Source organism: Anabrus simplex, chromosome 9, assembly GCF_040414725.1.
Source record: "Anabrus simplex isolate iqAnaSimp1 chromosome 9, ASM4041472v1, whole genome shotgun sequence".
NCBI lineage: Eukaryota > Metazoa > Arthropoda > Insecta > Orthoptera > Tettigoniidae > Anabrus > Anabrus simplex.
Window position 1 is genome coordinate 119,181,356 of NC_090273.1, and position 16,276 is coordinate 119,197,631.

A 16,276-nucleotide genomic window follows, 5' to 3' on the forward strand; every position below is an offset into this window, starting at 1 on the left:
CAATTTCACACACAACTTATTTTCCAGTCCTTAACACTACGACTTACAATACTATAGGTTGAGCTTACTACCAGCTTAACATTACAAGTAATAATAAAGTAAACTTAAAACATAACTACCAAGTAACAACAACTACACCAACAGGATTATAACAAGCAATTTCATGGAAAGAAAATATTACAAGACATACTACTAGTTTAAAATTTTAAATCCAGCATCATCATATAAAATGTAATACACAACGTAAGTATTAAGGGGTGTCAAGGGGTGTCAAGGGGGTTCAAATGAAAAATATGTCTGTAGCCAGGATGGTAGTAAAGACCATACATTATTACTAATATTATTATTAACGTACTCACTCTTGAAGTACGGTATCTAATTCCGTTCATCTGCAACACACTGGCCCAGTTTATTCGAACTCAGTTAAAAGAACACTAACAGGCTGTTTGCTAATACCGTCATAAAAATTAAACAACAGCTTAAGATTCTTGCGTTTATCCAAGCGTTTCCTAGGAAATTATAGCTAACACGCTGATAACTCTTGCGAATCGAGAAGGCAATGGCAGAATCTTGTTTTTGAGCGCGCTCCGATGTACGTTTGCCTGAATACAACTGTAAACCAAGGAGCGAAAGAGGTTTTCTTGACTGTGAATTTGCTCTTGCTGAATAAACAAGTACAATATGGAAAAAGTCGAAAGTACGAGAATGCGTGATTTATATTTCTCTTCTTTTGGGGGAAATATTATTTTGGAAATAATTTCCAAACATATATCGATTTCAGAAAATAAGGAAACCAATGTATCTGCGCTGAAAGTCAAAAGTGAGGCTTGGCAGGAAATTTGTAATGAATTTGATCCTAAGTTAACACACGTTCAATTAAGCAAATAAATCAACTATACGAAAACATGAAGAGAAACGCAAAGTAAGAAAATGCCAATGACGGGTTGAATACATACTGCGCAGAAGGAGCCTGAATTAACGGAAAAGTCGATAAAATATACAAATTATTTCTGACTCAAAAATGAGTATTAGAAATGTTAATGAACTTTGACCCGTTTCTGCGTATGATGGCAATATTTTCAATAACTGCCAGGTTAGGATACAGTTTGAAACTAGAAATTATTCTATTGGGTGATCACGGTTATCCCCTGAGAAAGTATCTATTAACTCCAGTATATAGTCCTCAAGTAAGAGCAAAAATCAGAAGCAAGGTACAGGAGAGGTCATTTCAGAACTGGGAACTATGTAGAAAGGATGTATCGTTGTATGGTAAATGGAAGAGACGTATGAGCTGTTGTTCTATCAAATCATTGTAATTTCATCTTTTCTGTTTCTAACTCTTTACAGAAATATGCAAGATACAAAAGTTCTGCAACTCGTGCACCTGCCATAGCCTATTAAATACTTCTGAGCTAACAAACAGGATTTAACTGCTTGAAGCTGGGCAGTTAAGCTAACAAAGGGTCTGTACGACGACAGCCAGATAAAAGTGTAGTTTAAATTTATGCGGCAGTTTGCACATTTATATGAAAGTTCGGTTGAAAACGTGTACTACGACTTTCGTTTAAGTGCCATCTGGGAGAATATTCTCTAATTTAGCTATGCCGAAGTTGGAGAAGCAGTTAACGCTCTTATCTGGGACTTCGCTTCTATCGGGGACGCTGCTGTAAGAATCAAGATGGCTGCACATCGTGATGAATTTACATCAGCTTGATGCTATACGAAAAATAAGTTGTTATAATGTAATCTATGTTTATATTTATACAATATATCATGCTTTCTGTTCAGCTATCACAGAATTTTTAAAGACTTCCCAAGCTAGCTGTTGCCACTAACTATATGAGTTGCACGCAAGCATTATAACATCACCCGCCCTAGGTAGCTATAGTCGTTACGGCTTCATCGCCTGACGTTAGCATGTCAATAGTTCAAAATATTTTTACCTTCTAAATATTAGTTGGCGAGGAACTAAATGTGATATTAGACATTTCCTAATCAATAGGGATCGGGCCAAAAGCTTGGGTTCTAATCCAAAAGGTGCTCATATGTAGTAACGGTATATGACGTTGTTCATGGTGATTCGCCCGTCGAAGGAGGACGCTTGACTTCGTAACAACTTACTACTACGTATTTACAATAAAGTGAGATAAATGCTTGCCGCTTACTGTTCTAACATTGTCTAGAAATAAATAATCTAACTACCTATTAAATTAGCAACAATAAATTGAATAATTGATTAATTAATTAATGATTCTCCTCTGCATACGGTGAAATTGATTACGAATACAAACTTCACTTTCACCGTAACGCGCAACCTCGTAATTGGTATTAGGGAGAAAAAAATCGTAGGGTAGGAATTATTTGATAAAATACATAACCTGAGTATCCTCCGTGGCTCAGATGGCAGCACATCGGCCTCTCACCGCTGGGTTCCGTGGTTCAAATCCCGGTCACTCTATGTGAGATTTGTGCTGGACAAAGTGGAGGCGAGACAAGTTTTTCTCCGAATACTCTGGTTTATCCTGTCATCTTTCATTCCAGCAACACTCTCCAATATCGTTTCATTTCATCTGTCATTCATTAATCATTGCCCCAGAGGGGCGCGACAAGCTTCGGCAGCCGGGACAGTTCCTATCCTCGCCACTAGAAGGGGGCTTCATTCATTCCATTCCTGACCCGGTCGAATGACTGGAAACAGACTGTGGATTTTCACATAACCTGGATCTCACCTTTTGGGCCCAAGTAACATTTTGAGTCTTTTTATTTTCTACAACAATTTCTGAGTTCCTTTATATATTTAATTAATTCTAAAATGTCTTCGTATGTGTCGATTTCAGTCCTAACTCTTTTCTTGACGTGATCTTCACATTATAGCCTAATAAGACTAGAATATGGACTCTAGTAATACAATTTCAAAATGAATAGCACTAAACAAACGAAAACACCAGAGAACAGGTATACCACAGAGCTAAATATCACTGCATTTTCAGTAACTATTGCCAACGCAATAAATATGTTACTTTATCTTCCGAATAACAATGCCGTAGTTAAAATCCGTTGGTAATACGCAAGAAAATATTTAACTTATAGTTTGTGTTGGAGGTAGGAGAGTAGAATGTATAAGATTTGCAGATGATATGGTTGTGATGGGAGAAAGCGAACGTGAAATGATACAAATGTTAGATAAACTCAACATGAAACTAGAAGAATACGGAATGAGAATTAATAAGAAGAAGACCAAAAGTATGATAATTGGAGGAAAAGGTAGAAGTTGTCATATTAGTATAGGAGGAGAAGAAATAGAGCAAGTCAGTAACTTCAAGTATTTGGGAAGTATGATCAGAGATGATATGTATTGCACAACAGAAATTAAGAAAAGAATTGCCATAGCAAAAGAAGGCTTTAGGAAAAAATCAAAATTATTTTGTGGACCACTAAACAAAGATTTGAGGAAAAGACTTGCTAAGTGTTACATTTGGAGCATAGCGCTGTATGGCGCAGAGACTTGGACATTGAGAAAGAAAGATGAGATAAGATTGGAGGCACTAGAGATGTGGGTATGGAGGAGAATAGAACGAGTGAAATGGGAAGACCGGGTAAGGAATGAGGAGGTGTTACGAAGAGTTGGAGAAGAACGAAGTATGTTACAAACCATTAGAAGGAGAAAAATGAACTGGATCGGACATTGTTTGAGGAGGGACTGTTTACTGAAAGAAGGAATAGAAGGAATGGTGAAAGGCACACGAGGAAGAGGAAGGAAAAAATATCAAATGTTGGACAATATCCAAGGAAATAAATATTCGGACATGAAAAACTTGGCGCAGGACAGGCAACAGTGGAAGAGGTTCATCCCATGACAAGACCTGCCATAAGGCAGAATACCTAGATAGATAGATAGTTTGCAAAACTAAAGCCTACGCATCTGGCAATTTATCTGACAGTCGATAAGGCCCTCAGAGTTTAAAAGATTGTTAGCCTTAAACAATGTTGGCTAAATGCTAATTTGGTTAGATTCACTGTTAAATTATTTTAATATGTAGTTAAATGTTAACCGAGGTTGAATAAACTGGGCAATTGGGTGTTATTATGATTAGTTACATACTCCATCATTACAAGCGAATGTGTAGTTCTTGGTAGAAGGGATGCTGTATATGATCATACCAAATAGTAAATGTATCCTGTTCTGAATATGCCGGCCGCGTGGTGTAGGGGTAGCGTGCCTGCCTCTTACACGGAGGCCCCGGGTTCGATTCCCGGCCAGAACAGAGATTTTTACCTGGACCTGAGGGCTGGCTCGAGGTCCACTCAGCCTATGTAATTAGAATGGAGGAACTATCTGACAGTGAGATAGCGGCCCCGGTCTAGAAAGCCAAGAATAACGGCCGAGAGGATTCGTTGTGCTGACCACACGACACATCGCAATCTGCAGGCCATCGCGCTGAGCAGCGGTCGCTTGATAGGCCAAGGCCCTTCAAGGATTGTAGTGCCATGGGGTTTGGATTGGTTTGGTTTGGTTTGCTATTCTGAATACGCCACCTTGATACAAAACGAACTTCTGTATAGTCGGCATTAAAATCCTGTCTTTGAATGGTAGCAAATGGCTGTGTGAGATTCTGGAAATAAACTGGCAATGAGCACGCAAAGCGTTGAAAGGTATCATTACAAGAATTGCTCAGTTAGTTAATATTAGCTACATCTGATAGCTCACATTCCCTTCAGTTATATAAATGCAGCCGTGGCTTTAGTGGCCATATTATGAGAAAGAATTGTGCATTGCCAGCGTTTTTGTGCGTCGTACTTCCTGCTGCGTTGACAGCTGCCTCGTTTTAAATATAATGGACTAAAGTGGACGGGCCAGACATTGGACTGAAACTATTTGTGCCAGCACAACTCCAATACTTGGAGTATATTTTTTGTTAATTATACAGATACAAGTAGAATATAGCGAAAATGTATAGCTTTGTGTCAAATGTGCAAGCCTGCGGAAAAATTTTATAAGTATGGGATAAGATAATGAAATTGTGTTATTTATTTTATATTCATCATTTATTTATTATCATATATTTCTTCTTCTTCCTTTTTCGGGTAAAGCCTGCTTTGTACCACGGTAAACAATTGACTTGCTGGTTAGTCCTTTTATTCTTCTCCAAGAACTTCATAATTTCGCTGTGGTTTCTCTTTCTCTCTTCTGGCCAAATGTTCTTGGACTTTTCATTTTGTTTCTCCTGGAACCCCCTGAATTTATCAAATTTAGCTCAAAACAAACCTCCATGAATGATTTCTTTTGGATTGATGCCAACTTCCTCCTTGTCGTTTCTTGTTTCTTCTATTCATTTAGTAGTTGCTTTTAATTTCATGATGTAGTTAAAGATTTTTCTTTGTTAGTCGACTCTCATTCATTCTTGTGATGTGCCCATAAAACTTCAGTCTCCCCTTACGTAGGGTATCTGTGCTCTTCTCTCTCTCTGTCTGTATAGATCTTCATTTCTCGTCTTCCTCCATGTACCATACTTTCTTTCTTCGGGTCTTAAGATCTATCTCAAGATGAAATTCCAGCTGAAGTTATGAAACTTATCAATGAAGAACAAATTAATAAGATAGTGTACATTTTAATAACATCTATAACTCCGTAAAATTACCTCAAGATTGGCTAACCTTATGAATATCGTCTCATTAGCCTAATGAGCCATTTGTTAAAAATCTGTCTTAAAAGTGATCCATGTTCGAATAAGAACGAAATTTGAGGAAAACCTGGATGATACCTAGTTTGGATTTCGGAATGGATATGGAACTCGTGAGGCTATTTTCAGTTTAACGACTCTTCTTCAAGAATGTTGGGATCAACAGAAGGATGTCTTTGCCTGTTTCATAGATTATGAAAAGGATCTTGATAGAGTAAAAGATACTGAACTCATCAGACTACTGCAGCAAACTGGAATTGATGATCAAGACATAAGAATTGTTGAAAACCTGTATTAGCATCAGAAGGCTGTGGTGAAGGTTGATGATGATACAACGGACTACATGGCTACATAGAGGAGTTCGTCAAGGCTGTGTTTTGTCTCCGTTATTGTTTAACATCTATTCAGATGCCATATTCAAGGCAGCATCAAGCGATTTGGAAGTGGGAATTAAAGTAAATGGAGAACTAATATGCAGATGACACAGTAATTTTGCTAATAGTGTTGAAAGTTTGCAACTATTCCTGGACAAAATTAATATAGTTGGGGAAGAGATGGGTCTAAACATCAACATAAAAAAACAAAACTAATGGTTTTCATCAGAGGAAGAAATAATAATACTCTGAAACTTAAAGACCAACATATCCAACAAGTAAATAAACTTAAATATCTTGGTTGTTGGATAACGGATGATTTGAATCCAGACCTAGAAATTAAGAACCGAATAGAAATTGCAAGATCAACAATCAGGAAGATGAAAACATTGTTGTGTGATGATGCATTAAATTTAAAACTTCGGCAGCGTATGGTGAAATGTTATATTTGGTCTACTCTCCTTTATGGGGTTGAAGCTTGGACGTTAAAAGAGGCCACCATCAAAAGACTGGAAGCCTTAGAACTTTAGCTTCATAGAAGAATGCTTAGAGTCTCGTGGATTGAGCATGCCACCAATAAACAAGTACTACAGAGAGCAAAATGTAAAAAAAGAACTGGTAACCACCATCAAATGCAGAAAAATTGCATGTTTTGCGTGGTGAAAAATACGCATTTATAAATCTAATTTTGAGAGGCAAAATTGAAGGGCGCCGAGCAGTAGGCAGAAGGAGAACAACATGCCTTAAGAATATTAAAGACTGGACAGGCATAAAAAGCACCGAAGAACTGTACCGTGCTGCTGAAGACAGAAAAGCACTCTCCACATTGATCGCCAACGTCCGCGAGAGTGGGCGGAGCACATAGAAGAAGAAGAAGAAGAAGAACGAGAAGAAGAATTTTCCCAATTTACACTTAACCAATCGTCGTCTATTTGATTTTCTTCGTTGTGGATCATCAGGGTAATCACATTGATGACTCCAACAGTAGTCAGCCATCATATGCGCGTCCCACCTTCCTTGGTATCTTTCTTCCGTCACCTGTATACCTTGGTGGGGCCTCTCCCTTGTTCCTCACCGAAAGCACCAAGATTATCTGGAAATCGGTCTAAGAGACTATGTAGAAAGTGAACTTTAATGCTCATAGTCGCACCTAAATTTTTGAAGTTTGTAAGTAAGTTTTGTACCAGTACTTCACAATTTCCAGCTTTTGGTTATCGATAAAGTTCTTAACAACCAAGACAAAGCTGTTCCAGGCAGATGCTTCAATACTAGTCATAGAATTAATGAAATTTTTATCGTTGATGCGTTGGCGAATTTGAGGGCCATTAAAGATCCCAGCTTTTAGTTTTTCTATACTCAATCCAGGGAAAAATTTGGAAATGTATTTGAAACAATCACCACATTTGTCTAGAGCCCTAACAAATTGTTTCATAAGTCCCAGATTTATATGGAGACCGGGGGGGGGGTGGAGAGAATGATTATTTCCCTGTCAACCAGTAGTTGTTTAATAATGTTTGATGCACCTACAGTCATATTTTTCCTTGAAGCCCATACTACTTTTCTCCAGTGGTCTTCTTTCGCTCTGCCATCTCACAAGCAGATGAAACATGGGGCATTTAGTGTAACCACTTTGCTGTCCTAGCAAGAAGTTCACCATCTTTAAATCGACCACTGGTGCTCATGCTATCGAAGCTTCTGCAATAACATTTTATATTTTCATATTCCCCTTTAAGTTTGGTTGAGTGATCTATTGGAATAGATACATAGTAATTTCCACTGTGCAGCAAAATATATTTTATGCTTCTGCTGGAACTATCTACAAAATGTCGCCAATCTTCTGGTTGTTAATCAGGTATCCCCATTTGGAGAAGGAGTCCATGAATGTTATTACAGTATACTGGTTCTTCATCTTGACTAAAATAATAAAGAAGTGCTGCCTGTCTTCTCCGAAGAAAAGTTATTTTAGATTAAAGCTTTAAACAGTTCTTTTCTTTTGGTCTGGATGCTAAAAGTTCAGAGTCTTGCTTTGACAGACATAGGTCTCGTACTAAATCATTGAGTTCTTCCTGCGAGAACTGTAACTGTGTAGAAGTACTTCATTCATATTCATCAGCACTACACTCAATCCTGCGTACCTTCAACATCAGACACTGAAGGGTCAGGAAGTGCAGTGAACATTAGTCTGGGAACATCTTCGCTGTATGCCACAGATCACCTTGCTGATTCCAAATCAGATATTTCCATTAACGTTTCTTGTAACGATTGAGCACTTTCACATTCACAACACAAAAATAACATGTACTGTGGTGATTTTTTGGCTCTCTTCACACCATGGGCACACAAAATTTTAAAACATTTCTTCGTCCATTGGTTCTGACGTAGGAAGATCTTGGGCAACATATGGGTTGGCGGGAAGGTTCGACTGAAATCCAGTAAAGGAGCATGCCGCAAGAATCAACCGATAACAACAAGAAATAGAAAAAGAAGATAAGCACATCTTTCGTATGATTAATGACCGGTTCACAAAGAAAATGTGGAATTTTCTAAAACCAAAGGCATGGGAACGGTACCTGATTCAGAAAGTGATGGAACCAACTAGAGGGAAGAATATTCTGGATGTGGTGCTGGTAAAACCAGATGAGCTCTATAGAGAAACCTAAGTAATAGATGGTATTAGCGATCACGAAGCTGTTTTTGTGGTAATTAAAAATAAATGTGAAAGAAATGAAGATATTAAAATTAGGACTATTAGGCAGTACCAAATGGCTGATAAAACAGGCCTGAGGGAGTTTTTAATAAGTAACTATGAGCGGTGGGAAACTGTAAATAAAAATGCAAACAGACTCTGGGATGGGTTTAAAGCAATTGTTGAGGAATATGAAAATAGGTTTGTACCTTTAAAGGTTGTAAAGAATGGTAAAGATCCGGTATATTATAACAGAGTAGTAAAGAGACTCAGAAGGAGGTGCAGGCTGGAAAGAAATAGAGTTAGAAATGGCTGTGGAGTAAGGAGAAATTGAAGAAACTTACTAGCAAATTGAAGCTAGCAAAGAAGTCAGCTCAGGTTAACATGATGGCAAACATAATTGGCGGCCACACAAATGTTAGTGAAAAATAGAAAAGTATGTGTACGTACTTTAAGGCAGAAACAGGTTCCAAGAAGGACATTCCAGGAATCATTAATGAACAAGCGGAATGTGTATGCGAAGATCTTCAAAAAGCAGAAGTATTCAGTCAGCAGTATGTAAAGATTGTTGGTTACAAGGATAATGTCCTGATAGAGGAGGTGACTAATACTACAGAAGTATTATAATTTACCTATGACAGCAATGACGTTTACAGTAAGATACAAAATTTGAAAACTAGAAAAGCAGCTGGAATTGATAAGGTTTCGGGGGATGGGTTGGGATATATGAGATATAGTACCATATCTGAAGTTCTTGTTTGATTATTGTTTGTATGAAGGAACTTTAACAAATGAATGGAGAGTTGCTATAGTAGCCCCTGTATATAAAGGAAAGGGTGATAGACATAAAGCTAAAAATTACAGGCCAGTCAGTTTGACATGCATTGCATGTAAGCTTTGGGAAAGCATTCTTTCTGATTATATAAGACATGTTTGTGAAATTAATAACTGGTTTGATAGAAGGCAGTTTGAGTTTAGGAAAGGTTATTCCACTGTCCCAACTTGTAGGATTCCAGCAAGATATAGCAGATATCCTGGATTCAGGAGGTCAATTGGACTGTGTCGCGATTGACCTGTCTAAGGCATTTGATAGGGTAGATCATGGGAAACTACTGGCAAAAATGAGTGCAATTGGACTAGACAAAAGAGTGACTGAATAGGTGGCTCTGTTTCTAGAAAACAGAACCCAGAGAATTGTAGTAAGTGAAGCTTTATCTGTCCCTGTAATAATTAAGAGGGGAATTCCTCAAGGCAGTATTATTGGACCTTTATGTTTTCTTATATATACCAATGATATGTGTAAAGAAGTGGAATCAGAGATAAGGCTTTTTGCGGATGACGTTATTCTGTACAGAGTAATAAATGTTACAAGATTGTGAGCAACTGCAAAATGACTTCGATACTGTTGTGAGATGGACAGTAGGCAATGGTATGATGATAAACTGGGTTAAAGGTTAGGTTGTGAATTTCACAAATAGGAAACGTTCTTTCAGTTTTAATTACTGCGTTTATGGGGTGAAAGTTCCCTTTGGGGATCATTGTTAATACCTAGGTATAAATATAAGGAAAGATCTTCATTGGAGTAATCATATAAATATGATTGTAAATAAAGGGTAGAGATCTCTGCACATGGTTATGAGGGTATTTAGGGGTTGTAGTAAGGTTGTAAAGGAGAGAGCATATTTATCTCTGGTGAGACCCTAACTATAGTATGGTTCCAGTGTATTGGACCCTCACCAGAATTTCTTGATTCAGGAACTGGAAAAAATCCAAAGAAAAGCAGCCCGGTTTGTTCTGGGCGATTTCCGACAAAAGAGTAGAGTTACAAAAATGTTGCAAAGTTTGGGCTGGGAAGACTTGGGAGAAAGGAGACGAGCTGCTCGACTAAGTGGTATGTTCCGAGCTGTCAGTGGAGAGATGGTGTGGGAGGACATCAGTAGATGAATAAGTTTGAGTGGTGTCTTTAAAAGTAGGAAAGATAACAATATGAAGATAAAGTTGGAATTCAAGAGGACAAATTGGGGCAAATATTCATTTATAGGAAGGGTTGTTAGGGATTGGAACAACTTGCCAAGGGAGATGTTCAATAAATTTCCAATTTCATTGCAGTCATTTAAGAAAAGGCTAGGGGAACAACAGTTAGGGAATCTGCCACCTGGGCGACTGCCCTAAATGCAGATCAGTAGTGATTGACGGATCTAAGTTGAAATGGTTCCACGAGTGTGAGAAAGAACTGGGAGAGGTGGGCATTACCGAGGATAAAATCAATGACACGGCTAGTTTCAGAAGGATGGTGAAAAGCTATCAGTGTTTTATGGTGGAGACAGAACCCAGAAGATGGAGGAGCGGAAGAAAGCGCTGATCGATGGGTTCAAGAGATACTGGCAGGATGTCAAAGCTCGCAGACGAACAAGACACAGACACTGAAAATTAGATTGGTTATTAACACGCAGCCCATAAAGGCTCAATTCGAAAATAGTGATGTTAATAGAAATACAATACAACGGTCTCGATAAAGATACAAAAATGGAGTTTGTATTTATGAGAATGCAATCTGAAATTTATTTTACTTGTTTTTAAGTTCCTTTACGTCGCACTGACACAGATGGGTCTTATGGCCACGATCAAATAGGAAAGGAATTGGAGTGGGAAGGATGCGACCGTGGCCTTAACTAATATACATCCGCAGCATTTACGTGGTGTGAATATGGGAAACCACGGAAAACCATATTTAGGGCTCACTATCTCCCGAATGCCAGCTCACAACTGCGCGACCGTAAACGCACGGCCAGCTTGCTCGGTGATCTCAATTAAGACCTAGCTAAGACACTACCAAACACTAATCCAACCAGAGTGCCTGCATGCTTCAGGATGTCTAGGATTAACAGCCAGAAAAATCACTAAGGAAATCGAGAAGAAAGAAAGAAAGAAAGAAAAATCCTGCTAAAGTTCCTCGGACTTAGAAAATGCGCTGCCACGATTACACAGCAACTAAGAATTGTACAAAACATGCGGCAGAATATCAGCCGTCATACGAAACTGAAAGATTAAATTCTTAGGACACATTTCGAGGATGAACGGTGATAGGCTCACCAATAAAATTTCAACCAGTTTATGTCCAATAGAAAAGGCAAGGCATGTGAAAAAAATGTGTATTAACACCAAGAAGGGCCTGCAGAAATGGTAAAGGACATCCATGACAGAACCACATTCAAAAGCAAGATACAGACATCTGGAGGGTTCCAGGAGCCAGAAACAGCGACCAGGAAGAAACAACATTGGAGGAATGAAAATAAAGACGCTGCAAGCAAGAGCATGTAGAAATACTAGCGCCAAAGAAAACTGAAATATATATTTCTTTCTTTCTTTCTTTCTTTCTTTCTTTCTTTCTTTCTTTCTTTCTTTCTTTCTTTCTTAATCCGTTTATCCTCCAGGGTTGGGTTTTCCCTCGGACTCAGTGAGCGATCTCACGTCAACCGCCTCAAGGGCAGTGTTCTGGAGAGTGAGACTTTGGATTGGGTTGGGGTGGAGGACCAGTATCTCGCCAAGGCGGCCTCACCTGCTATGCTGAACAGGGGCCTTGTGGGCGGTTGGCGAGAGCGGAAGGGATAGGCAGGGAAGAGAGAAGGAATCGACCGTGTTCTTAAGTTAGGTACCATCCCACATTTGCCTGGAGGAGAAGTGGGAAACCACAGAAAACCACTTTCAGGATGGCTGTGGTGGTAATCGAACCCTCTATACTCAGATGTCCTGCCGAGGCTGAGTGGACCCCGTTCCAGTCCTCGAACAACTTTTCAAAATTCGTGGCAAAGACGAGAATCAAACTCGGGCCTCCGAAGGTGGCAGCTAATCACACTAACCACTACACTGCAGAGGCGGACAGAAAACTGTAATCATCAAGAGAAACTTTCATGGTTTACGTTTGACGAAATGCTGCTACTACTACTAATAATAATAATAAGAAGAAGAAGAAGAATGATGAATCGATACAGTTTTGTCAACATCTGTAGTCCCTATTCATTCAGACGCAACATTACGTTATGTAATATGATATATCGATAATTGTTCCATATCGTTTCTATTCCACTCTTATAGTCGAATTGATGTCACCTAGTAAAATTGTGATCCTCCCAGTCCTTTATATTTTCTTCTGATTGAACTGTTCATATACAACAGCCCTTTGCTCGGTATTTCTCCAGCAAGAAATAAAACAATCTTTCTTTTCTTTATGTCTATCGGGAGGAATCTGCCGGTCTGAGGCAATTGTTCCTGTCTACTTCTTTTATATTTCATTCATCTCTTTATTATATCGTTTATGAAAGTAGCTTGAATGTCTTCCCTTCAGCTGCATTTTCCTGCCGAAGATTGAGTCGAGACTCTGAATGCTTCACATAGAGTAGTACCACGTTGTGAATGGTGCCAAGGTACACAATCATAGTCATCATTGGGAGGGCGGCTTTCTTCTCACCAGGGGTGATGACATGGCCGGGCAGTAGTAGTAGATTGTTAACTTATCCTTCTTTGATTGTTATTAATATTATTTCTTGCTTTATATCATTTTGTTTTTTAATATTAAGTGGAGATGATGAACGTGGCATGTAGGGACTCAGGATGACTGCTGTGGTGACCCTCCCTTGGGACTGTTACGTTTCCGGGGTATCTGATGGACCTCATGGCATGCCCAAGGAATCTCGAGTTTTCTTCTTTTCTTTTGTTGTTAGTTGTTCGTGCATGGAAGGGGCTTTGTGCACATGTATCGGGGATAATTGCCTGTTATGTTCAATGAATAAATACTAAATACTAAATACACAATCATAGTCGAAAGTCTTCACTTTCTCAGTACATTTTATTAGGTCACGTTAGGCAATACTTTTGCTATCTGATTTTCGGTTATTTTGCCCCCTACAACAATAGGAAAATAGGGTAAAGGGAATTTTTCTTGTGTTTTTTTGGTGGGGGGGCTATTTTGTTTTACGTAACATCGACACAGACAGGTCTTACGGCGACGATGGGATAAGACTGACCTTAATTTATAGCCTGGTGTGGAAAATGGAAAAAAAAACACCGAAAATCGCTTTCAGGGTTGCAGAGAGTGGAAATTGAACCCACTGTCTCCCGAATGTACGCTCACAGTTACGTAATCCAAACCACGAAAAAACTCACCCGGTTTTTCATGTGTCTTTGTTATACAAATTTAGTATTTTGTTGAAAACGATTACATTTTCATATATAATAATTATAATAATAATAATAATAATAATAATAATAATAATAATAGTCCGCCTCTGTGGTGTAGTGGTTAGTGTGATTAGCTGCCACCCCCGGAGGCCCGGGTTCGATTAGCGACTCTGCCACGAAATTTGAAAAGTGGTACGAGGGCTGGAAGGGGTCCACTCAGCCTCGGGAGGTCAAATGAGAAGAGGTGGGTTCTATTCCCACCTCAGCCATCCTGGAAGTGGTTTTCCGTGGTTTCCCACTTCTCCTCCAGGCAAATGCCGGGATGGTACCTAACTTACGGCCACGGCTACTTCCTTTCCTCTTCCTTGTCTATCCTTTCAAATCTTCCCATCCCCCAACAAGGCTCCTGTTCAGCATAGCAGGTGAGGCCGCCTGGCCGAGGTTCTGGTCATCCTCCCCAGTTGTATCCCCCGACCCAATGTCTCACGCTCCAGGATACTGCCCTTGAGGCGGTAGGGGTGGGATAATGAAAATGTAACAGTGAATCAGAAATTCGGCATTATCAACGCTATCCACAACTGAACAGGGAAATTGGGTTAATTCACTCGTTGTTAAGTGAAGCTATTCCGCTCGTTACTTCTGACTCAATAACGTTAGGATTTATAAAAAAATAATACGCCTAACAAAAATTGTCACTCTGCAGACAGCGCGGACGTCACGAGAAAATATAAATGTATATTTCGATTGGATTGAGGGAGATATGGACATCGCTTTAAATGCTGGAGTGCTTAAAGTACACCAATGAGGATGAATGATGGTAATTACTACGGCGAAGATGTTCATGACCTAAAAATTACTGAAAATAATCAATAAAATGTCCTTAAATTTATTAAATACGAGACTCTAACATATTCATATCCTAATTAAAGCAAATTATCTATATATAAATGTCCTACGCCCACTTCAAGAACTCCAAGCTTCGTGTAGGCCTAAACATCTTAGTCTTCCTCACCTGAAGTTTTGTCAAAAACATCAGTTAAGAAGCTTCGTAAAGATCTAAGAAATCGCGAAGTTGTAACTTTGAAGGCATGTATTTGCAGATATATATGACTCTAACAAGTGGATTTCTAACAAAGCTGGATTATCCACATCTGGACGGATCTCCTACCTTATAATGAACGCAAACGTGGCGGCTGTCCGGACCATTCCAGGAAGAGATCCTTAGACGCTACCCGATGCAGACACTGCACCGAGAACGAATCACTTGGACATGTCTTAGGATTCATTGATAGAGTAACATTACTACATAATTCACGCTATCACGTGGTGATGTCTAAGATCGCTAATGCTTTGAGACAGAAAGCGGTGGCAAGTGCACGAAGAAATCCCATGCGATTCCTCAGATCGGTCTACTAGAAGAGTTGATATTATTGCATATTCTAATACCTCTAGGCATGGCATAATTATTGACCCTCCTGTCCGATTCAAGATTGGTCTTTAACAAGCTGTGGAGGTGGATAATGAAAAGAAAGCTATTCATGAACCTACTCTTAATTATTTCAATGACAGATATAAGCTCAAATGCGTTGATGTAATAGGTCTACTGATATGAGCACGAGGTGAGTAATTTCGAAAAAAAATCACATTCCAACTTCCGTAAGAGGTGAGATAATCATCATAATACTAAAGAAGAGTTTTCAAATTCTGAACCACCATCTTAATCCACACCTCTAGGTGTTGTTCGAAATGTATATCATATTATTATATTTTAATAATCCAATTATAATTTTATTCTTTTGTATTATTATTGTCCGCCTCTGTGGTGTAGTGGTTAGCGTGATTAGCTGCCACCCCCGGAGGTCCGGGTTCGATTCCCGGCTCTGCCACGAAATTTGAAAAGTGGTACGAGGGCTGGAACGGGGTCCACTCAGCCTCGGGAGGTCAACTGAGTAGAGGTGGGTTCGATTCCCACCTCAGCCATCCTGGAAGTGGTTTTCCGTGGTTTCCCACTTCTCCTCCAGGCGAATGCCGGGATGGTACCTAACTTAAGGCCACGGCCGCTTCCTTCCCTCTTCCTTGCCTATCCCTTCCAATCTTCCCATCCCTCCACAAGGCCCCTGTTCAGCATAGCAGGTGAGGCCGCCTGGGCGAGGTACTGGTCATACTCCCCAGTTGTATCCCCCGACCAAGAGTCTGAAGCTCCAGGACACTGCCCTTGAGGCGGTAGAGGTGGGATCCCTCGCTAAGTCCGAGGGAAAAACCGAACCTGGAGGGTAAACAGATGATGATGATGATGATGTATTATTATTATTGTCTTGTGGGTATACTGAGTCATTTGGGGCTATCTCTGTTGGGAG